Raw genomic sequence first — 23,517 nt, forward strand, 5'->3', positions numbered from 1 at the left:
AAGTTATGAATATAAATAAAAATTAATTAAAAATCTTAAAATAATGACAAAGTTTACCACGGCCTCTGCATCTCCTATGTTTCGTTTTATGACTATGATTATTTTCTCAACTCCTGCTTCCATTTAGAAGCATATTTCTTTGAGCAACTGCTTTACATCTTGAAAGTAATGACTGGATGATCTGTCTACTACTGACATCTGCTGGTCACAGTTGACAACACGTTTGCATCTTACTGGTTCTTCAGGAAATGTGTAAGGTGTTGATAAATATTGTAAAATTAAACCCATTTGTAGAAAACAGAGGTGAATTAATCAGCGATTCATCTCTATATTCAATATTAAGCGTATTCTCCTTGTGTCTTACAAGAATATCTCAACTTTCATTTATACATCTTGAGCTGTATGATGAAGACAGATTCTTTATTTGCATGACTCTACTTGTATTTCCCATGTGCTTCTGGTGAACATCTGTCTTCAGCTTATGCCATGCTCTAATTATGATACTTTGTACTCTTCAGCATAACAATTCAAACAGCCACTTCCACTGTGTTTAACCGATGAGTTGAAAAGTTTTGCTATTGGTATATACAATAATGAACTCTTTCAACATCATTTTTATTTCTAAATTGATCTGAATTGATTGGGGTGACATTGGTTAATAAAATTTTATAAATTGCAGGTTTACAGTTCCATGATATATCATCTGTGTATTTTATTTTGTGTTCACCATCTAAAGTCATGTCTCTTTCCATCACCATTGATCCCCCCTATACTGTCTTCTGTTTCTCCAACACCCTTTTTCCACTTGTAATCTTCATTCTGTTTTTCTTCACACTTTTTTCTCCTAACCCCCCAAACCCACTCTCCTCTGAAGGATGTCAGTCTGTTTTCTGTGTCTAAGAGTCTGTTTCTGTCTTGTTTGCTTGTTTATTGTATTCATTAGATTCCCCATATGAGTGAAATCATATGGTACTTGTCTTTCTCTGACTGGCTTATTTCACTTAGCATAATGCTCTCCAGGTTCATCCATGCTGGTGCAAAAGGTAAGATTTCCTCTTGAAGGTGCACTTTCAGGATTAATTTCTAGAAGCAGTACTACTGGGTCAACACATATATGCTATAGAAAGTTTTCTTCTATTCCAGTAACATTTTGTATTTTTATTAGCAGTGTAAAAGAATGCCTATTACAACACAGATTTATAAATGGAATGTGTCAGACTTTTAAAGTTTTTGTCAATCTGATGAGAAATAGTATTCAAGTGTAGTTTTAATATACATTAATCTTTTTAATGAGTTAAAACTGAATATTTCATCATATTTTAGGGATGAACTGCACATTTTAAGACTATAAATATTTTTGCCTAATTTTCTTTTAAATTTTTGGTATTTATATTCTTGATTTTTAAGAGCCCTTTATGCATATTAATCTCATTTTCAGTGACATTGAAACTAATTTTCTCCAAGTTTTTTAATTTCTTTTGATTTTATGTTATTGTTATGCATTCAAATTTATTATAATTTTTTCTAATGTATCAGAATTTTTTACTCAGTTTAAAAATAATTTTCCTCACACTGAATTTAAAACTTCAGTTATAATATCTCATAGTATGCATTGTTTCATTTTTTACTTTTAGGTCTCTGGATTACTTCATTTATTTTTTTATGTACAATGTGAGGTATGGATACAGTGTTATATTTTTTCCAATAGTGATCCAGTTGTCTACTTATGTGTTTTTATATTTCATCTTCTCCCAGTGATTTAAATCTCTTAGCAGATGCTGAATTTCTCTTTGTACAGGAAGGCTCTGTTTCTAAATTGCCTTTTTGAATTCACTGAACTATCTGTATGTCTATGTTACAGTACCAAAAAGGGAATACACTTCTTCAGTTACTCAGTGACTTTGAGAATTATAAGCACTTCAGTTTTTGTTAGTCACTGAAACCAAGAGACAGACTTTTGGGTATTGAAGGAGATGGAATTTCAGAACAACTCAGTTGGTGCTGTACCACCTCGGTCTGTGTCATCTTTTTGTTTTGAAGTGATGAGGATATTACTGAAGATCCAGATATTTTATTTAATTGGGAACCCCAGTGACTTCTAAGACAAAGGATTTAAAATTTACATCTTCCAAGCTGATCTGTTTCAAGTTTGCCTTCTTTCCTAAATAAGAAGGTTATTATATGTGACATTGACATTGCCTTTGATTTTGTTTACTGGAATGAATGGAAGTACAGAGAAACTGAATAAAAGCTATGTCAAGGAGTATTTATTTCAACAAAAGACAGATTTTCTTTCAAGAACTCTCTTCAGTGAAATCCTTGTGAAATCAATTAGTAGAGCTAAACTGGATTATTGATGCCGTATGTTTACCCAGACACAATCATTCTGTTGAAATGACTTGCTGAAGTTGTGAACTTTTCATGTGAAATGTTCTATTCTAGCGATGAACCATTCTTTTCTATTCCCCTTTGATTCTTGTATTTTTATGTCAGAACTATAACTTAAGCAATGATAAAATACTGACTATGACTGATATTGTACAGCACTTCAAAATATTCTATCATGGAAGCTGATTACCTAGACTTACTAGTAGGACATACAGAAGTCTGTCTCCAAAAAGTCCAACCACACTTAATATAGCAAGAATTGTTTGTGTGATATCAACGTAACCTGGCAGCCAAGGGGAGTGGACTAGAATGGGCATTCATGAACAATGATGACTTTACTGTACTAGTCTTTGGGGGTGGTAGAAGCCATAGAGTGAGCATGTGTACTATGTGGCTGTTTCTTTCACCATGACTGAGTGAGTAGAGCAACAAATCTACATCAAATTTTAAGTTAAGCTTGAGCATTCCTCTGCAGAAACTATTCAGATGACTCAGAAGGCTTTGGGGATGACACGGTGAGTACAGCACAAATAAAAGTGTGGCACAAACACTTCAAAGCTGGCCGACAATGTGTTGAAAGTGATCCACATTCTGGAAGGCCAGCAACAAGCAGCAAAATTTCTTCTGCGGCTTCTACTTCTAGAGCAGAAGGAACATTGTGCTGCATTCGCTAATGAATTGATTCAAAGTACTACTGATGAACCAGATTTCCTCAAGAAGGTCATAACTGGAGATGAACTATGAATCTATGGCTATGATTCAGAAATGATGGCCCAGTCATTCCTATGGAAATTGCTTGGTTTTCCACACCTGAAGAAGGCATGGCAAAGTCGCAGCAAGATCAAGATAATATTAACTGTATTTTTTTCATTGGGAAGGTGTTGTCCATCATGAGTATGCCTCTCCAAGTCAAACCATAAGGTATACTACTTCACTGGATGAGAGATGCAATATGATGAAAATGGCCACAGCTAAAGGCATCTGGTGATTGGCAGCTTTATCACAGTGTGCCCACTCATGCATCTTGTCTTGGGCAGTATTTTGGTGAAACATCAAATCACCCACGTGTCTCAGCCCCACAAGCCTAGATTTGGTTCACTGTGACTTCTGGCTTTTCTCACAACTAAAACCACCTTGGAAAGGAAAGAGATTTCATATTGTCAATGAGATTCAGGAAAATATGATAGAGCAGCTGATGGTGATTGGAGAACAGTGCGAGGTCCCAAGGTGCCTACTTTGAAGGGGACTGAGGGGTCATTGTCCTGTGTACAATGTTTCTTGTCTTTTCTTCAGTAAATGTCTCCATTTTCATATTATATGGCTGGATACTTTCTGGACAGGCCTTGTATGAATGTTAATCGCCATATTTTAACAGGACCCACTGAACCCAGACATCCTTCAGTAACACTGTATAGCTGCAGCGTATTGTTTACAGTGGACTTTGTGAAGGCAACAAAGCATTACTTATTTAAAAATGAGGTATCCTATGGAATGACAATTGTACACATTCTGCTTCTACACAAAGGAACAGGTGAGAGGCATAGCCAGCTTTGGCTGAAGGAATGAATTGTGTGGTGTTCTGGTGTCTATTACTTCTTGAATTGTGTGATTCCGTGCCTCTTCTGGCAGTCCGTGGTAATTGTGTTAAACTAATTCATGCTTTTTTTTAAAAAAGGGAATGATTGCCCTGACCTGGTACCTCAGTTTATTGGAGCATCATCCCCATAGGCCAGAGTTGCAGGTTCCATCTGGGTCAGGACACATGCAGGAATCAACCAGTGGGCGCATCAATAAATGGAACGACCAATTGATGTTTTTTCCCTCTCTCTTGATCTCCTTTCCTCTGTCTCTAAAGCCAGTAAATTTTTAAAAAATGCCTTTAAATGATCAGAAAGGAAAAAATATTTTAATACCTTTATACCTTTAAATATATTTTACTATCTTATTCAATATATTGACTATATGCTGTTCATATTTATAATTTATACAAATTTTACATTAAATAACTTATTAATTGATTCTTACAGACATAATTTCCTTGAAATATAAACTAAACTCTTTTAATAGACAAACCCAGAAATCTTTGTAACCACATACATGATACATCTTTTTTTCCCCATGCAGTGTCTTAGGGACCTAGAATTATTATTCACTGAGGGCCGTGTTTTCTCAACATGTGACCTCCACTCTCACTGCAATAGAACATGGAGACCAAGCTTCTGTTTTTCTCACTGCCTGGAAGTGGTCCTCATCACTATCACTGGTGCTTACAGCTCACCAGACAAAGCTATTCACTTTGCCCCAACGTAACTATTGTGTAACTACAAAAGAGCCAGGACAATGTAGTCTATCTAGCATATGGGATATTGGGTGAGCAATAACTCTGCCTCTTGCTCCCTAAATGCCCTGCTTATAAAACTAGGAAATCTTCCTTTTCTATTTAGATATGTTTGAAGTTTTTTCTTTTTCTTGCAACTCTGAGCACTTTACATTGGTTGCCTCTTTGCCCCACCTATTTGTGTTGCTGAAGGTGGAGAAACAGGGGAAGAGTAGAATCTGCTCTCTCGGAAGACAATGTAACCACCAGATTGCATTCTGAGCTGAAATGCCATGCTAGACAGGCAGCTAGATGCCACCACTCTCTCTGTGTGACATGTGTAAGCCGTCCCTAGTTGAAATGTTTTATGTAGTCCTGTTTAACATCTTCATGTTCCATATACAGACTACAGTTAAATGGTCAAAATCCCAAGGGATACTATTTTATAATTTTTCTACTACCTGATGCTTACATATGCTGTCAGTGAGTTGATTTTATGCAAAAAATAAAAATAAATAAATAAAACACATAAAAAACCTTCTTTTGGATTCATCTCTGCCATCCTTCAATGTTGAAGCAATTTACCATGAGAAAGATATGGCTGAGGCACTGAATTGACAATCAGAAGGACAACAAAATCATGTTTGTAGCTCTGTCACAAACTAGTTGTTTTTCTTTCTGGGCATTTTACTGAACTTCTTCAGGCCATTAGTTTCTTAACATTAGATGAAGGTGCCACTTTTCAACTTTTACATGCAGACACATACAGCCTGTTTCTAAAATAAAATCTGCCTTATGACCCCTACATATACATGCCTTACGACCCCTACATACATATACATAATATCTATGATTTTATAATTCAAAAGGAAGAATGGAGTTTTTTTTCTTTATAGATAAAAGTTAGTAATTCATTGCAAACACTAAGCAAATCTCTGAGTTGAGTTTCCATTCAATGAGACAATGTTTCCCTGCATTTATCTACCATTTAAAACAAAAGGCAACAGCCCTGGCTGGTGTAGCTCAGTGGATTGAGTGCAGGCTGCAAACCAAAGTGTTGCAGGTTCGATTCCCAGGCAGGGCACATGCCTGGGTTGCAGCCCATGGCCCCCAGCAACCGCACATTGATGTTTCTCTCTCTCTCTTTCTCCCTCCCTTCTCTCTCTAAAAAATAAATAAATAAAATCTTTAAAAAAAGAGGTACAATATCAAAGATTTATTTAAAAAATAAAACAAAAAGCAACAAAAAGGTACCATTTTAAGTGAAATAGTGCCATGTGTATTCAGTGCATACAGTAGCCTCAAGAGTCCCTTGGTTTATGTTATGGTCCCCAGAATAAAGGGTGTATTCTAAACTTTTATGTGAAAAATTTAAATATGAGATTAGAAGAATTATCCTCTTGTATAACCTACAAAATGTTTTATTTTCATAAAGCTAAGTTCAACTGTAGCCTTTACTCCAAAAGAGACTCAGAAAAATCACATTATTTAATACAAATTTTAAAATGATATAATAACCTTTTAGTTACTGATTTGGTCTGATTCTGGAGCTTTAAACACTGAAAAGCATCATGAGGAAAGTGATTCTGGAGACACTGTTGAGCTGGCAAAGCCAAGGATGATGACAGTAGAATCCCTGTAGAAAATCCTTTTCCCTCTCCAGCTAGTTTTCCCTCTGATTTGTGAACTACATTACAGAGTCTCTTATGCGGTGAGACTGATGAGGACTCCTGAGGACAGACATGTGAATTTGTGTTCTTTAGTGTTTTTATATGTAGATTATTTGGGCAGTTTTTAGAAGTTTCATGGAATACTCCTTCCATTACCTCCTTTACAAAAATTGAGTCACTATAGTGAATGACATTGCCACTTGGTATACCTAATGATTTGATTTACATTTCTTCTCTCACTTATTTTAAGGCATATAATTAGCATCTAAATACGCGTGATAATCCCTCTCTTTTTTTCAAATACACAAGGAACATTTTACACACACATTTGCCCCAAACCCTCCACCCCTGGCTCAGTGATTGTTTAGTATCAGCTCATTCAGATATACCTCATTCTTTTTATTTTTTTAAACTTTTTTACTTTATTTAATCTTTATTGTATTTTTCATTACCATTTAGTACCTTATACCTCCCTCCCCCAAGCAATCACCACACTCTTGAAGGCTTTGCTCATGCTGACTCATGATGATATTTGAAAGCCTCCCACACGTAAACTTCTATTCATATATATTAGACAGATACACGTATCAATTTACACACACTTCATGCCTTTTTTCCTTCTTCACCAAGTTTTATTAAAGTTAAAACTTCTTTTGATATTTTTGAGTGACTGCTAAGTTCTGGACAAAATTCCTACAACGGGTAGAATGACAGTGTGCCAGTGCCCTATAAAATGGTTATGTAAACTATCTGAGAGATTTTCCTATGTCACTGACCATAAACAAAACACTTGGAAAGTATAAAATGAGAACTTCCCTTGTTGGATTTTAGTTGAGAGCCAGATTCTACACAGAATGAAGACACTGGAGGTGTCAGGCATCCTGTCCGGCATGAAAATGCAGGAAGCAGAGGGCTTCTTTAACGTCTCACATTCGTGATGACCAAAGCCACGTCTCACCACTCTGTCTTTGGTGGAAGCCACTGCTGCAGCACACAGCACCTCCCCTCACACATCTCTGCACACACTCAGCAGTCGGACAATGTGTCACTGCTTTGCGGTCTCAGAAAAGTATCCTGAACTATATAAAAAATAAGAGGGCAATTTACTGGGTGCATTTTTGACCATTTGCAGTGAGAAAATGCTTTAGTTAGACAATCTTAAGAAATCAATGAGTCAAATGCTTTTTCTTTGCAGACGGATAAATCGAATCTAAGAGATAATGACACTTGCTTGGTCAGGTAGCCTGGTTGATTAGAGCATCATTCTGGTATGCCAAGGTTACAGGTTTGATCTCTGGTCAGGGCACTTACAGCAAGCAACCAATGGATGTATAAATAAATGATAAATGGAACAAGAAAATGATCTCTCTCTCTTTTGCTCTCATCCTTCCTCTCTCTCTCTAAAAATCAACATTATATATGTATGGTCATTGTTTCTTTTTAAAATATATACATATTTAAAATATATAATACATAATAAATATATAAAATACTTAATATATTTCTATATTATATCTAAAATATATCATTGTATTTATTATATAATATATGTATTTATTATATAATATATGTATTTAATATATATATGTTCAAAAAAACAATGACAATCTAAACCAAGGTATAATAGCCAGTCAATGGTAAAAATGGGACCTGAGAACAAAAACCCCATTGCTAATCAACTATTCCACCCCATTTGATGCTTGCCAGCTTTGAAGGAAAATCTCTGGGCTAAGAGACGAGTAAGTCTGTGCCACACTCTGACTTATCTGACCTTCAAGGTCAAGACCTCTGAGACACACAAGGGCCAGGATGATAGTTCGGGAACATACAAGAAGAGATGCTCAACATTAATATGCAATCAAAACCAGCCTCTTTCCATGTTGCAGTTTCATTCTGGGAGGAATTTCCAACAACTAGATTGTGCTTCTTCCTGTGGAGTCAGCCGATTGGAAACGAATTTAACATGCCAGGCTTTTGACCTTCACAAGGCCAGAGTTTTTCCTTTCAGAGCTGATGACTTATGAGTGCTTGTAATGATTCCCGGAAAGGTATTATCAGTTTATATCATGCACTAAAGTAGAGTTTGTAGCTGCTCCAATTCAATCAATTACAGGAGGATGTGGCGTCATGGGTCTAAATATTTTAAGGTCTAGTATATAGCTGTACTTTCTAACTAGAATGACCTTGCATGGAGACAAGATAAGTGAGCATGTTAAGGATAAAAGCAGAGCGGGAAACATTAGTAATCTGACACCAGGCCTCTGCAATGATCTTCATATGAGTCAATGGCAGATTGTGAAAGGAGAACTGGAAGGTGACTAATAGGAAAAGAGGTGAGTGAGAGGTAGGAAACCATCAGGGAACATGGTAACCTGGAAGAATCCATTAAGTCTGGAGACAAATGAGTGTGTACTAGTCCCTGCACTTTCTAAATTCATAGGGTGGGAAAAAAATGCTTGACCTCTTTGAATTCAAGTCAATGAATGATTTTAGCAAATCTTTTAGCTTGTCAGAATTATGCAGTATGAAACTAACTGTACCATGTATTGAAATTTAGTCTCAAAGAAATTATGTTTTATCTGGGACTAAATCTGGAGGATTCTACTGTTAGTTGTTGAATGGATCGATATAACACCACTGAATACAAATGCTGTGAATATTGCTTTCCTCTGACTTTTAGAATTTTTCTAAAATTATAGAGATTATAAATTATAAAAATTAAAATTTAAAAAATCTATGAAGTTTATTTACTTCTTTGCTTATATTCATAGTCTTATTTACCTTTCAGACATATGTAGGATGGTGGATAAAATCTTAAAATTTTGGTTATTTACAGATACAAACTTAGATTTCACCACTTACTAACTGTACAAGTTTGATCACGTTACCTCACTTGCACAAATGTTATTACTTACTGTGTAAAAATATACATATTATTCCTGTGAGTTTCTTAATCCATAAAAAGAAAATAAGAACAGCTTAACAGTTGTTGAATGAGTCAAGGAGATAATGTCTGTGCAAGCAACTAATACCACTGTCTCTGTCACAGAGTGTATATCTAAGTATTTTATTTCTTCCCTTCCTTTTTCTTATCTTTTTTAGGGTATAGCTAAAATAAGCATGTGTCATTTGTCTTTATTGCATGCTAGTTAAATAAGTGGTCTAAACTGGGGAGGTTTTTTTTCTGCAGGGGATATTTGAAAGTGTCTACAGTTATTTTTGGTTGTTGTAATAGGAGAAGTGGACACTACTACTGGTGTCTAGGAAGTAGAAGCCAGATATGCTGGAACACAACCCACAATGCACACGACAGCTACCTACAATAGGGATTTATCCAGCTCAAAATACCAACAGTGCAGATCAAAATCATCTATGATTACTGACTAGATGTATACACTACCTTTTGATATGCAGTTTATTTAAAAGAGATTTGGAATTGACAAAAATCATCAAAATCCAAATCATCCTTAATATCAATAATATTTATTGACAACTTTATGCTAAATATGTGTGCAGGCAAATATGTATGCATATGTGCATATATTCAGATATAAGCATACATGTATGTATACATATACACATTTTTGGATGGTATTATCTCATTTTATTCTATACCTTTCAATAGAGTTGTTTATTTTTTATTCATTTTAAGGGGCTTAATCATGTAATGTAACCTAACTCAAGAACGTGCAGCTAATAACTGGTAACAACCAATATGCTCAGGACCAATATAATTTAGTTACTGAATCCAAAACCTATGCATTAAAGCCCTAAGCATTTTGACCCTGCCACTTAATGATTTGGGTCTTAGACTAAGAATTTAATCTTCTTGAGTTATAGTTTCTGTTATATAAAAAGATAAATACTAAATTTATTATTTCCATCTATGCTATAGAATCAGTGGGAACATCCAAGATATGAATTCAATGAAAACACTTTAAATTTTTAAAGTACTATAAAATGCTAGATGCTATGCCTACTGCTTGGCAGATTTGTCTCATCATAGAGTATGCTTGGTGAATTTCAGCTTTATGTTGGTGGCACAATATTCTGTTGGTTGCTCCATATAGGAAGAGGGCTAAACGAACATAAAATTTCTGTCCTATTGAGACCCAGCTTCTGGTTCGGATAAGTGCTATTTCTGACAAATCATTAACAATAAGAAGACAAAATATACCTCTATCCAGGGTTTCCTCCAAAACTTCAACCTCTTGTGTGTACTGATGGGATGAGGGATGATGGAACTGAGATAGTGGATGCTAGAGAAAAAGTTGGGTAGCTTATTCACACAGCTTTTCCACACAGCTTTATTTCGTATTTTTTTTGTAAAAAATAAATCCAAGAACTATCAACAAATACTGAGAGTCTATTCACAGAGAAAAATGTAACATGTGTGAGTGCTCCTAAAAAAAGTAGCTGTTTCTATGAAGATTTCAGACTACATGAATACCACAATATGTTCACATAAAATGTCCTTACTAATGATACATTTTACAGAGTAAAAATTGATGTATTTGGTCTTTACAAGATGACTAACTGTTTATAGTATTTTTCTTGGTTATTTTCTCCATGGTGTAATATTTTCCCCTTATATTAATCAGGACAATTAACTTTCAGAAAGATGCTTCACTTAACATTCTTATTGATCAAAATGTAATATAATGATATTCATTACACATTTACTAAGCAGTTACATCAGTCAGTCATTTAACACATACTTAGGAAATAAATACTCATTACTGCTCAAGGACACTTGGAAATAAAACAAAGTTTACTTTCTTAAAATGAAATGGAAATAAATGATTTAATAATCTTTCATATTTCTTCAAGGAAGTTCAGAGCTGAACTCAAAGCTCATTACAGCCACTTTATAGGCCTATAAGATCCTCATATTTGAGTTATTTACTGAGGCACCACTGCTCCTTTTCCCTTCATTCTCTGCTAGATTCTTGTGTTTCACCCACACTCTGTGGGGGCAGGAGTATGACGATCTGGTAAGAGTCTATTTCTATCAATTGAGTCTTACAGTAGTATTCAGATGCAAGATTAAAATTGAATTCAATCTTTTTATCCTCACCCTAGGACATTTTATTTTCATTGTTTTTAGAGAGGGATGAAAGGAAAGATAGAAAGACAGAGAGAAACATCAATGTGAGAAAGAAACATTGATTGGTTGCTTCTCATATGTACCCCACTGGGGAATGAACCCACAATGTGTGTATGTGCCCTGACTGGGAATTGCACCCACAACTTTTTGATCCACAGGAAGATACTCCAAGTAACTGAGCTACCTGGCTAGGGCTTATATTTTATTCATATTGAACCTATACACCTAGGCCTACAACCAATACATATTCATGAAATCAATGTCCAAAGAAAGAGAAAAAACTTCAAAGTTTCCCTTGGAACATGACTCAGATTCTTTACAGAATGAGAAACAGTATAAATAAATTAAATATGAATGTACAGAATCATTATTTCAGTGGCTGCCCATGATGGACACTGAAGCTGTCTTGACAACACCCATCCTGCTGCTCCTCCAGAGTGACACTTTAATGGAGTTTGGATTGTAGTTACTTCAGGGTGAACCTCGAATGACCAAAACTTAGACTTTGTTCATTCTTGCCACCATGAAAGACTCAAGTAGCCCATTCTGTCATTGAACACAGACATATATTGACATAGTTGCATGTTCATATGTGTCTCTTAAATGCACATATATGTTTGAATATACAAATACACAAACAGAAAGGGAGATGGGTGGAGAGAGTGATAGAAGTTCTCAACAATATCTAGTCATTCATAGAAGGGTACAAGAATGGTAATATTTTAAATCGTATCTCTTCACTTCACAAAGCACTTTCACATAAGTATTATCTAATCTCCATTGTACACCTATAAGGTGTAAGTCTTAAGTATTATTCCATTTTACAATTGAGGGCATTGAAATCTCAAAGAATTTTCTGTGTTTTATCCCATGACACAAATAGTTGATCCCTTGAGGACCACTCACCACAGGGTGGTAGATGAGCACGGACAGTAAATGAACAGAAACTCCAGAAAGAGAGAACCCAGCATACAATAGTTCTCGGAGGAGTCAGAGACTGACAGAGAAGCAGAATAACTCTTTACAGAAACTAGAAAGAGAGAAGACATCCTGGAGCTGAACCAAGATCTGATTCCAGAATCCCTTACTTTACCCACTCAGACACTGCTTTCACTAACCCCTAATAAATATCCCCAATACCAAGGGAGTAAGAATTAGACACCACCCAAAATTAATCCATACAACCACTTGTGGGCTTTTTTGTTGTTGTTACATGGCTAAAGAGCACTTTCATGTACATCTGTGCACAGATTGTCCTTGGTTGCTTTTACTTCTGTTAATTTTGCAGGCACTCAGCAGAGCCTCCTTTTGGTGAATGGATTTATGACACTGGGAAGGCTCTTTGAAGGAGAAAATTACTAAGGCACTGAAACCCAAGAAGAGGTTGTGCCTTTCCAGAAAATTAGTTTTGAACAGAATAATATGTCAATGAAATAGCTAATCTTAAATATGGCATAATGTATCAACAGTTTCTCTAAGATTCTCTCTGTGCCAGAAGAGATCCTTCCATAGAGAACCAGCATGAACAAAATAAGAGAATTTATATATTCTGGCTATTATGAGGGGTTAAAATACCTTTTAAAGTACATGTCAAACTAGAACTATCAATTTATTTTTTACCAGTCATTATGGGATGGCTTTTCACCATTTTTTAAAAATGTTCATTGAAAAGACAACATTTAATATGACTTCATCGCTAATATATATACCCCTCTGTTGCAGAAGTATCTAAAAACTAGTTTTTCATTTTCCTTTTCCTATCTATTCCTCAATCAAAAAGTACCTAGTACTGTTCCTTACAGTTCTAAAATCAACCACACCATGAAAAATTTTCTGATCATAACAAGAAGCATATTGGGAGAGACTCAAAAATATATGACTCAATTTCAAAATAATTTTCTTACTGCTCAGACTGATACCCCATTTTCCTTGCCTTTCCTTGTTCCCCATATTTTTTTTTATTTTCTCCTTCCTGGATGTTTATATGTCTCACCTGACACTACCCACCTGTGGCAGTGGTCTTCTCTGATTGCATGACCTATAGCTGGCCATGCTGCCACCAAGCCACTCATTTTATTGTACAACCAACATGTACCAAGGCACCATCAAGACAAAATGCCCCAGTTTAGATGGTCCTTAAGCTTTACTTTATCAAAAACTCAATAGAAACCATGGTATTTTGAAGAAAGAGTGGATGCATTTCTGAAATATTAGGAGTAATGCCTTAGGTTTTTCATAAAGGGTGTTGAGAACAATTTGTCAAATGTTTTGCATATAGTTATATTCTGAAATTGGATTAGAAATCAACAGGCAATTACAGATCTTAGAATAATGTGTGCTCTATGTTATAAAGATGACTAGAAACACAGGCTGTAAAAGGATGGTCAATGGTATCCAATATTTGAGACTGCATGGCTTTGAATCAAATGTTCAGGTCTAGGAACAAACACTATTGCCCATGATGACAGGTGCTACAGACATGCAGAGTGATAAGAATGAGGAAGACAGCTGTACAGGGTCTGTGGTTGCCTGAAGTGAAAGAGTAGAGGAATTTAGCACACAAGACCATTCATGACATGGCCCATTCTAACCTTTATGACATTATCAGACTTAGAAGAATGTTTCCTTTATTAATTCTAAACCCCTTACAATGCTGCAAAAATGCATTTTTTCACATTCCTATTTTTATGTGTTCTCCCCTTTCTGATTAAAACAATTTCCCACTCTCAACACCCTTCTTCAACCAGCTAAGCTTCATTAAGACAAAAATCAACGACACATTTGACTTTTATTCTGTCTAGTTGCTGTTCCTCTGAGGCCTAATAATCCACAGTGCTTATTTTTATCAGCCTTCAGGAGCATGTATTAAAATTAATGTTGAATGTTCAGCTTCTATTATGCTGTGAGCACTTTGGGACCACAGAGGTTGACATTTTATTATATTTGCTTCCTCGAGTGACATAGTACTTGAAATATAATAGGTACTCCTTGAATGTTTATTGAATAAGTAAGTCACTGAATAAATAAGGTTCCTGAACTCTTTGTCCCTTATTTTCATCACAATGTGATTTTCTTCTATATGGTTGCCCTTCTTCCTTCCAACACCGACCTTTCTCTTAGCCAGAGAAAGCTAAGGGACAAAGCCCTACTTTGTCCATTCCTACTTTCTCTTTGATTGCTCCTTTATCCCCTATCTCGCATTGATTCTTCAGCAACCAAAATGTAAATTTGTATAATATAAAAGTGATTTGAGATCTAAGTTTGTAGAATTTTATTCAACTATTTAAAATGCTGCTCAACTATGTGGTTATGTCCAAATCCACCCTCCACTTTGTTATGAGTCACATTGACCACTCTCTCTTGCCCATGAAGCTTCTGCCAGCACTGGCTGAACACCAAACAGCATAAAGGAAGAAACCAGGGAATTTACCTCCTTCCCCCACTTTCTCTGCCTGGGCTGCATTCTTTCCTCATTTCTAGTCCTTATCTGACAAGCATGCCATACTTTCAGATTCTACCAGCATACCCCACATCTTGATTTCTAGCAACTGTCTCTTCCTGTTGTCATTCTACTCCATGAGTGGTTGTCTTTCTGCTGTTACTCATTTCTTAGCAGCTTTTCCACCCCTCGTTTAGCTCCTTCACTTTTCTGCAGCCTGAGTATTTAGTTCACTGATTTAAATTGCATTTATTTTTTAATACCTAGAATAGCTTATATTTTAGTTGAACCTTGACTAATAAAGTGAATTTAGAGATATGGAAAGAAAGTGGCTAAAATGTGTCTTGCTCTATTTTTTTAATCAATTACAAAAAATCCCTATGTTTTGTGAATGACTAGAGAGACTCTAAATAATTAATTTGCATCATATTGTTTTCAATGGACATGGGAAGCTCCGTGAAAACTAAAAACTAGCAAATGTGAGGGAAAGTAGCAAATGTAAGGGAAAGTAGCATTGGAAACATAATTATCCTTTTATTATTTGTGATGACTAACAAAGCCTCTTATTTTGTCAAAGACCTAAATTCATCCAGGACAAGTGTTACTTCGTGATTCTACAATCTAAGGTTTATTTAGCTAAAAATAAGCCAATCACATGTAGTTCCATGTAAAATTATTCACCTTAGTTAAAAAGATCAAAATTAAATACTGTTGGTTCTGTTCTTTGAAATGCCAGATAATATATTTTTTCCCACAACATGGGTGGCAAGTGGGTCATGTGGGCCAAAGCAGTAAAAATAGATTTCCTGGAAGATTCTGCAAGTTATTCAAAGAAAAACATGACATCCGAGTAGATTTTCTATTTCCAAGAAATGAAATGAGGACATTTAGCTTTGACTTAACCAGGAACCCATTTTATTCAGTAATTTTAATTAAATGAATCAAATAATTCTGAAGCTCATTACGTATTCTAGCATGCAAAAGCTAGCAATAATACTCTCAAATCATGTTCCTAGGTAGAAATTTGGCACCATATACTCCTTGGAAGAAGTCCAGGGAAACACACAAAAAAATAAAGCAAGGACAACAAAACCCAAGGTGAAAATGTGCCAACTACTCTAGTTCCAGAATTATAATACAAAACAAAGGCCCTTTATCTTTATACCTTCTACATGAGAACACTTGCCTTTACACCAGAAGAAGAGAGACACATGTTCATTATGTTAGTCTGCTAAGGCTGCCATAACAAAGTACCACAGACTAGGAGTCCAAACAACAGAAATGTACATTCTCACAGTTCTAGGGGTTACATGCCAAAGATTAGGATGTCAGCAAGATTGGTTTCTTCGAAGCATTTCTCTACCTGAATTGTAGAAAGCCATCTTCTCCCTGTGTCTTAAGATGATTGTTCCTTTGTATATGCTTGTCCTAATTTTCTCTTTGCATAAGGACAATAGCCATATTGGATCAGAGCCCACCCGAATTACCCATCATAACATGATTACCTCTTGAAAGGTCCTATCTCAAAATAGTCAATTCCCAGGTACTAAGGATGACTTCAACATATGAGTTATGGGAGACACAAGTCAGCCTACAACACTCATATAGTGATTGAATTTCTCTTTCAGAGATATGTGTTGGACTTGGTGGTTTTGGTACTAAGAATGAAATAAAGAGGAAAAATAGAAGGCAATAAGAAAAGAGAAAATAAAAATGCAGAATTGTTTTTCACTATGCTATACTCAGCTCTGTACTAATGTGACATTCTTTTCCATATTTTGTACACTTTGTCAGTAATAATTATTTTCCTTTTGATATTCTACTTTCATGAATCTGAATTCAGTGGTTTTCCTTTGTGCTGCTTTAGCAGCTGGATGTTTATCAGCACTGATAGGGTTATCATCTTGCGCAATAATCATATATAGATGCTCTTTGACTTCAGATGGGATTATGTCCTGATAAAGCCATCATAATTTGAAAGATGCTATCTTTCAACCATTATAAGTTGAAAATTCATTTCATGCACCTGACCTACTGAATATTATAGCTTAGCCTGGCCTACCTTAAAAGTATGCAGAATACTATGTAGTTGGACAAAATTATCTCACAGTTGCTGTCCAATGTCATGAAAGGGTATCTATCCCTAACCCAGGAAAATATCAAAATTCAAAATTTGAAGTACAGTTTCTACTGAATGCATATCCCTTTCACACCATCATGAAGTAGAACTGGTAGAATTCAGTGACTGACTGATCAGCTATGTCCTTCATTAAACTGAGAGCCCCTTTGAGGAACAGGATGAGTTGTTTCATCCTTATGTCCTTGGCTTGGCACCAAGTAGGTCCTACATTAACAATTTCCTGACCCAAAAGATATTGTTCAGCATTGCCTTTGTGGGCGATGTAGAGGTCACACTAATGAGAAAAATCACACACAGTCCCTACTCTACTGAAACAGTTTAATAAAAGAATCTCAGTACAATAAATATTACACACATCCCCATCATTGGCAACACCACGACTTACAATTAGGAGAAGATATCCTTTATATTTTCTTTTCTAGACATATAGAATTTTATGATGAGCACTACAGTCTTTAGGCAGGAAGCTGCTTCCATCTTAGTAATTCTGTACAGCACAGGCAATCATAGGTCCAAGACTTGAATTCTGTAGTGAGTCAAATACTATCATGTATAGGGCCAATTCTAAAAGTTCAGGTGGGTATAAATACAACCTGAGTAAGATGCCTGACAAATTATAAACCCCAAAACCTAGAGGTGAAATGGTTACAATTCAAAGGGTGGCCATAATGAATGGGCTGAATGTTGAGCAAACCTTTAATTCTGACTGAATAGCCTGCTTCACAAGTTATTCAAATAGGGGGGCTATCCCTCCCATGTGAGCCCATCTTTACTAGAACCCTTCTGAGGGACAGAGACAGTGTTTCAAAAATGTTCTTTGCCTCTCATCTCTGGGATAAAATGTTTGATCCAAAACAATCTTATATCTAGATGTTTGCACTGGGATTGACCAAATTTCTCTCTGAATGATATACAAGGATTTTTTTAGTCTACCTCTACAAAGTGGCTTGACTTCAGAAATGAAGTATTTTCAAATTTGCTCATATCCAACACACAAATACTCTGAAATTTCCTCCCTCTCTCCTTCATCACTTCCCTGTGGTTTAGATTTTTAAAGTTTATTAGTTAGGCTTTCCTCATTGATTTATCTTAACACCATTACTGGCACCTGTTATATGCCATTAGCATAACTCCTGCTCTTATGGAGCTTGAATCTAAGCAACCAAAAGTTAATTCAAACCAGTATAAGTATTTCTAAGTAAAGAGTATACATGGGTAAGTATTTTAAAAAGGCTTTAATGTACAAAGTCCAAGTTGAACATAAGAACCACCTTCATAGACACACCCAGGTCTGCAATGGTTCAAACAAAATTCACCTGGGACTTTTCCATCACTCTCCGAAGCCACCAAAAGCTTCATCTTTGAGAGCATGTATGAAGAAAAGTTGAGGTGACACTCTAAAATTATAAATGCTTGATAATACCTAAAATATTATGTCAGTAATTCATCACTACTAATTTATATTACAACACATAGCAAGTATTCAATCCATAGAAAATTCATATTCAGAGATCCTTGTATTTTCATATGGATATGAAAATCTATGGAAGAAACATGTCTTAAAATATTATTTTTCTGCTTTACTAGCTCCCTTTATTTCATCTTTGGTTCATCGGGTAATTTTGCAAAATTTCTTTGCTCCTGTTTTGTTAACAACTTAAAAAAAATCGCCACCGCCACATCAGCTAAATGTATAAAACATTTATGGGATACAATCACAATCACTTCTATATTTTCTTCATTTGAATGTGGGTCACTTCTTGAATATAATCCAAATGATCACCCATGTATGTGTTCCTTCCAGAGACTTCTGGCATAACAAGTTCTTTTTAAACTGATAAGAACAGATACTACAATTGATCTTAGTTAAAAAGTGGAGAAGCAATAGTAATAGACTCTCCTTAAAGGTGGAAAGGCTGCATATGAAGCAGCTTTTTCACCTGAAAAATTGTATCTACTGGAGTGTTAAGCCAAAGGTCTCAGCCTTGGCATATTTATATAATACTGCTTATTGGCTTTTAAAATTATCATCTAAATTAAGAGGAGATTGCTAGAACTAATGATCCGAGGGTCTTATTTGCCATCTCCGTTGGCCTCCAAAGAAGTTACAAATTTCCTAGTTCCAGATCATTGCAACCACAAAGCAGATTCCTTTCCTAAATTATTTCACTGACAGCATGATTTTTTCTACAGCCCTACTTATCACAGTAGAGGCTTAATTGGAAGTGGAAAGGAGTCAGAATCAGCCATTGCAATAATGTGATGAGTACAAATGAAATGATGATCTAGTCAAAGCACCTCAAGGGAAAAATTACTCCACATGCATAAACATGGGTTTTCCCACAACTAACAGATTCAGAGTCTTGGGGAAGGAGCCCTCAAGTCTTAAACATTTAGTTTATAAGTAGTCTGGAACCTGGCCAAAAACCTATGTGTGATCTCTCAGGCCCACCCACAGACAATTACAAACACTCTACCTAGCAAGTCTCACAAAGGGCAATTGCCCTTCTCTTACAAGATCCAGTGTACAACCAATGCATTGTAGTCACTGAAGGAAGTGGCACTCAAGGACTCAGCCCCTCCTTCCCCAGGCTAACCATGCTCTTATATATAGTCTGCATTCCTAGAGTAGTCACTTCTATTTGGAGACCTCTTTATCAGGGATCTTGGGCAGCAGACTTTCCGGGGCACCTCTGCCTAGGCGTCTAAGGCGTGGTAGAGGGGGAATTTGAAGATACTTTTTTATCTTCTCTGGTTTAGTGCTTAGTTGTCTATTCCTGGTCTTTTCCCTTCTTCCTTTCCCTTCCCTCTTGGGGTTCTTTCAGCACTGAAGTGACCCCACATCTACGCCGATCCAGCTGGTGCTAGACCAGTACTATTCAATGGGAAAATAAGAAACAGGGGATGGGCCAGTGTTTTCTCTATTTCAGTTTCTTTAACATACTATCGCAGTAAAGGACTGTAGGCCTGATTGTTGCTTTCATTTTGACTACTGTCTTAACTGGCTAATTCAGTACCTGGCAGTTCACCAGTTCAGGTCCTGCCCATCATCTTCCAGGTTCATAGTGCAAGAAAATAACAATATTTTCATTGCAGGTTTGGGGGAGACTAAAATATAGTAATGTACATACAGTGCCTAGCAAAGTTTGTCACCAAATGCAAGGAGACTTTGCCTGCTTTAAAAAAATGTGTATTTGTATGTGAGCAAAGAGATGACCCTTTACTTGGCTGCACTTAGGAGCCAGACCCAACCAATGCACCTAACCCAGGTAACATCCAGGTACCCCATGGGATGCCATAGTTCTTCTCACATATCACCAAATGAAAAGACTCTCTTAATGATCCCGTCAACTACGCAGATACCTAGACCCCACCTTAGAAATTCTGATGAGAACAATCTGGAATGAAACCTTGGAATTAAAATTTTAGCAACTATCCCCACGAGATTCTAGGACAGGTGGCCCACCAGTCCCCTTTCAAAAAACTCAGCCTTCATTTTTATAGGTGAATTTGATGTTCATATAAATTTTTAGTTCTTTCCAAAAGTAAGGCAAGATTTTAATCTAAAATGAGACTGCATGCACATAGACTTCCTTGGTTCGGTCATGTTTATATTCAAATAAAGATTAGTTTCCCAACCAATAAGTTCCCATAAGACAACTACCCCTCAGGGGTCATATTTTAGCTATGATTTTCACTTAAAAGCACTTCCCACTCTGTTTTATCTCTGTTAGGATTACACCAGGTTAGAACATGTTTTCAGTAGTCGATTTAATGTGTTTGAAAACGTCTCCACTTGTCTTATGTAAAGGTGAAATTGGTTAACCTAAGTCACCACCCTGTTTCTCTCTCTGGAGGGTATCTCCCTCAAAAATGACACTCTCTCCCTTTCTGGTGTTCATGACCTTGAGTTTTGATGGGTATAATTGGTCAGCTTGTCTTCAGAGTCAGATAATTTTCCATCTCCGTCACTTGATAAACTGACCTCTCCTTTTACAGTAAATGGGGTCTCAATAACCTCTGCCAAGGTCGAGGTCACCTTAATTTTCAGTCATGCTCTAAATAAGAGCAGCAGGTTGCTAAGTCCTCATGTTAGGGGTGAGCTTGCCCTCTACTAAGCACCATTCAAACTGCACCGCAGCAGATTGGTTCTGCCTTTGTTCACGCAGTGGGGGAGTGTTAAAGTCAGAAATAAATTCATCCACATGAAAAATATAGATCTCTCAGCTTCACAAAATAATAATTTCTTGGTGTGAGGATTTCTCTCTTGGTATTATTTTGGCTGAGTTCACATGGACAGTATTTTAGCGAAAATCAGCTGTTATTAATAAATGACTTCAGAGCACATATGAGTATTTAGTAAGGGGCATTTTTATCATATAAATGAACAGAGCAACTTGGAAGGAGATATAATTGTTCATGCTATATATAGACTTTAGCATAGATAGATTCTATTATAACATATCTCGTTTTTATTAATATTAAGGAATGGATTTTGATCCCCAGATGTCTGAATCCTCATCTTGTTATCTAACACCTTTGTTTAAAAAAACAAACAAAAAAATCTTATTAAACCTTTATTGCCAACAAGCGAAAGTATAAGCTTCTTATGACAACATAAATAAGGTTTTCACAATTTGGGTTAAAACAATCTTTCTAAGCCCTGGCTGGCGTACCTCAGTGGATTGAGCTCGGGCTGCGAACCAAAGCATCACAGGTTTGATTCCCAGTCAGGGCACATGCCTGGGTTGCAGGCCACATGAGAGGAAAACACACATTAATGTTGCTCTCTCTCTCTTTCTCCCTCCCTTCCCCTCTCTAAAAATAAATAAATAAATCTTAAACAAAGAAGTATTAAAAAAAATAATCTTTCTAATATTTCATTACTCCTACATTTGAATTCTGAGATTTTAGCCAAATCAAACTACATGTATCCAGACAAGCTATTTCCATCCACACTTCTATGCTTTTCCACATTCTGTTCTTTCTACTTGAAATGCATTTCCCCCTTTTTTTCTTCCCTCTTTCAGATATTTGCCCAAACAAGGCATTCCTTTTTCTTGACTTAAATATTATCTTCTCTGTAAAACTTTCTTGATCCTTCCTTTTCCCATTATTCCTTGAACATTCTACTACATCATCACTTAATAGAGTAGACTGAGTTTTTGAGGACCTTCTTAAAGCCTGTAGTGTGGCTGTGATGTAAAACATAGATTCTTTCTTTGTTGTGTCTTTATCTGGTTTTGGGATTAGGATGATACTGGCTTCATAAAAAGAGTTTGGGAGTCTTCCCTTTTCTTAGATTTTTTGGAATAGTCTGAGAAAGATGGGGGCTAGCTCTTCCTTAAATGTTTTGTAAAATTGTCCTGTGAAACCATCTAGTAACTCTTATGACTCCACTCCAGGAAGACAAACAACCCAATTAAAAATGGGCAAAGGACCTGAACAGACATTTCTGCAAGTAGGACATACAGAGGGCCCACAGACATATGAAAGGATGCTCAGCATCACTAGCCATCAGAAAGGTACAAATTAAAGCCACAATGAGATATCACTTCACACCAGTCAGAATGGCCATCATAAACAAATCAATAAACAACAAATGCTGGCAAGGTTGTGGAGAAAAGGGAACCCTAGTGCATTGTTGTTGAGAATGCAGACTGGTGCAGCCACTGTGGAAAGCAGTATGGAATTGCCTCAGAAAAATTAAACTGGAACTGCCTTTTGAGCTGACAATTCCACTGCTGGGATTATACCTTAAGAACTCTGAAACACAAATTCCAAAGAACCTCTGCACCCCAATGTTCATAGCAGTACAATTTACAATAGCCAAGTGCTGGAAGCAACCTAGGTGCTCATCAGTAAATGAGTGGATCAAAAAACTGTGGTACATATACATAATACAATACTACACAGCAGAAAGAAAAAAGGAGCTCCTACCCTTCGCAACAGCATGGATGAATCTACAAGACATTATGCTATGTGAAATAAGACAAATACCATATGATCTCACCTATAAATGGAACCTAGTCAACAAAAAAAGCAAGCAAAATATAACCAGAGACACTGAAATAAAGAAAAATCTGATAGTAACCAGAGGGGAGGGGAGAGAGGGGTAATGGGGGAAAATAGGGGAAGAGTTATCAAGGAACATGTATAAAGGACACATGGACAAAGCCAAAGGGGGTAGAATAAAGGGTGGGAGGCGGGGAGGGATGGAGCAGTAGGAGTGTTGGAGGGATGATGGAGACAACTGTATCCAACAACAATGAAAAATAAAAATAAAAAAAAATAAAACATAGATAAGATTTCTATGAATGAAAGATTGTTTTAATATGTAAATAAGCTCCATTGTGTCTCCAAATATAAATAGTGGGTGCACTCTGAACTTTATATTCCACCCCTGGTTTTCCTTCTAAGACATTATTGGTGGTATCTGTCATATTACAGCTCAGT

General features: G+C 36.2%; 1 protein-coding gene and 1 pseudogene across 5 annotated transcripts in view; one reads left to right on the top strand and one right to left on the bottom strand.

Moving 5' to 3' along the window:
* ANO3 (anoctamin 3) overlaps positions 1-23,517 on the top strand; it is a 304,038-nt gene that overhangs the window by 47,067 nt on the left and 233,454 nt on the right. The gene's annotated exons all lie outside the window — the stretch shown is intronic.
* LOC114501048 lies at positions 18,809-18,947 on the bottom strand (annotated as a pseudogene).

Source organism: Phyllostomus discolor, chromosome 6, assembly GCF_004126475.2.
Source record: "Phyllostomus discolor isolate MPI-MPIP mPhyDis1 chromosome 6, mPhyDis1.pri.v3, whole genome shotgun sequence".
Taxonomy (NCBI): Eukaryota; Metazoa; Chordata; class Mammalia; order Chiroptera; family Phyllostomidae; genus Phyllostomus; species Phyllostomus discolor.